Raw genomic sequence first — 2,950 nt, 5'->3', positions numbered from 1 at the left:
ATATCATGTAATCCTATCGTTATTGGTCTGTTAAATATATATAAGAATATCATGTAATCCTAACGTTATTGATCTGTTAAAGATATATAAGAATATCATGTAATCCTATCGTTATTGGTCTGTTAAATATATATAAGAATATCATGTAATCCTAACGTTATTGATCTGTTAAAGATATATAAGAATATCATGTAATCCTAATGTTATTGATCTGTTAAAGATATATAAAAATATCATGTAATCCTAATGTTGGTGATCTGTTAAAGATATATAAGAATATCATGTAATCCTAACGTTATTGGTCTGTTAAATATATATAAGAATATCATGTAATCCTAACGTTATTGGTCTGTTAAAGATATATAAGAATATCATGTAATCCTAACGTTATTGGTCTGTTAAAGATATATAAGAATATCATGTAATCCTAACATTATTGATTTGTTAAAGATATATAAGAATATCATGTAATCCTAACGTTATTGGTCCGTTAAATATATATAAGAATATCATGTAATCCTAACGTTATTGATCTGTTAAAGATATATAAGAATATCATGTAATCGTAACATTATTGATTTGTTAAATATATATAAGAATGTCATGTAATCCTAACATTATTGATTTGATAAAGATATATATAAATCATCATGTAATCCCAATGTTAGTGATCTGTTAAAGACTCATGACAAAGTCATGCAATCCCAATGTTAGTGATCTGTTAAAGTTTTATAAATCGTCACGTATCCCCAATGTTTGTAATATTTCCGGATTTGTAGAAGCATTATGTGATCTTATTGTTATTCATCTGTTAAAGGTTTAAAAGATCATTAAATGTGATGAAACTTTGTTGAATGGACGGCAACTGCCTGTTGTAGTGACACAAGTGTAGATGATGACGTTTCGAAAGTTTTCCGCCTATCGTCTTCAGTAGTCGTCCAATTCACCAAAGTTTCATCATGAATACTTTGCCTAAACAACCTAGCAAAGAATACCATTAAATATATATATATGAACAGTGGATTCGGCTATTGAAACGTTTTTCTTCTAATCGCCCTCGTTTCTGAAACAGAATTACAGAGAAAAGTGAATAAAAACATAAAATACAAGTTAGGACATTCTAAGACTTATATCCTGAATTAGTTGTTTTGTTTTTCCATCTTAGCTACAGTTCCTTTCTAACTTACCAGCCCCGAGTTTGGCCTACTAGCTTTTAGGTCATGTAGGAGAAGTTATCAAACACGCTTGGCATTTTTAGCCTCATCCCTCAGTCTATTGTTAGATGACAATGTTGCTAAGGTAAACAAAAATATATTATCTAAATGTCTAGTGGTGGCATTCTTCTGTTTTTATCTAAAGAAATGATGCAATTTTTTTTTCCAATATTTTCGATACAACGAAACAGAAAAATCGCTACCAAATTATGTTTAGTACGTGTGTCACTATGAATGTATGGATAGTATCACTGTGCTGCTTAACGAATCTAGTTCCCCAGATATAAATGTTAGCAGTCTCTATTAATCCTCATTCATCCTCAGAATTTCTTTGAAGCTGTGTATTCTAGATGTAGCACCTATATTATAAATCATTCAGACAGTGGTTTTTAAGGATTATTTCACTCAACACCTATATTAGAAATCATTCATACAGTGGTTTTTAAGGATTATTTCACTCAACACCTAAATTAGAAAGCATTCATACAGTGTTTTTTAAGGATTATTTCACTCAACACCTAAATTAGAAATCATTCATACAGTGGTTTTTTAAGGATTATTTCACTCAACACCTATATTAGAAATCATTCATACAGTGTTTTTTAAGGATTATTTCACTCAACACCTATATCAGAAAGCATTCATACAGTGGTTTTTAAGGATTATTTCACTGAACACCTAAATTAGAAATCATTCAGACAGTGTTTTTTAAGAATGATTTTACTCAACATCTACATTAAAAATCATTCAGACAGTGATAATTTTAAGGATTATTTTACTCAACGCCAATAAAAGCAATCATTCATACAGTGATAATTTTAAGGATTATTTCATTCAACACCTACATTAGAAATCGTGCATTAAAACAAGACACAATAATTCATAAATGTATGTTTGAGAAAAGAAATCCCTTTGAATTTTTAAACACCATGGTCCTGTTAAATACCATGTCTCTGAAGCTGCCCTAACTCTGAATCATCAAAATACCGTTTATCATCATGTTCATCTTTTGATCTAAAACCTTTTCGACATGTAGAGCAGGAAAACGAAATCCCAGTTTATTTACTTAAATCTTCTCAAGAAGATGTTTTTAAAACATATTTTATATTGAAAAGCAGTAAATATTTTAATAGTCTATTGTTCTTGTTGTGTAATTCTTCGTTCTTCATATTTTATTACTATATATTCAACGACCTTCTCCAACAACGAACGAAACTATGCCTAAACCTACAGAGAGTTCTACGAGTTCATTGACCCCGAATTGGGTAAATGTTTTTCGTTTAACCACGCCAAAAGCGCAAGTGGTGGACACAAGCACACGACTGTTTTTGGAAGTCGTTGGGGTAAGTTTCTACATCAACTCTCGTTTCTTAATCATTTCCAGATCTAATAATAATCAAAAACAGTTTGTAATATATTATCAAAGAAATACAATGGCCACCCCCCAAAACAGATAAATCTAATCAGAAAGACTGGAAACTGAAGATTAATATTGATAATCTTAGTTATATTATTTGGGGGGAAAATGTTAACGTTCTATCACACAATATAAAGTTTTAGTACCACTGTCAAGAGTTATCATAGAAAATATATTGTTAACACAGGTACCATATCTGTGAGATAATGTTTTATTAACACTGTTAAGACAGGTGCCATATCTGTGAGATAATGTCTTATTAACACTGTTAAGACAGGTGCCATATCTGTGAGATAATGTCTTATTAACACTGTTAAGA

Source organism: Limulus polyphemus, unplaced genomic scaffold (assembly GCF_000517525.1).
Source record: "Limulus polyphemus unplaced genomic scaffold, Limulus_polyphemus-2.1.2 Scaffold4414, whole genome shotgun sequence".
Taxonomy (NCBI): Eukaryota; Metazoa; Arthropoda; class Merostomata; order Xiphosura; family Limulidae; genus Limulus; species Limulus polyphemus.
This window is presented reverse-complemented; position numbering follows the sequence as displayed.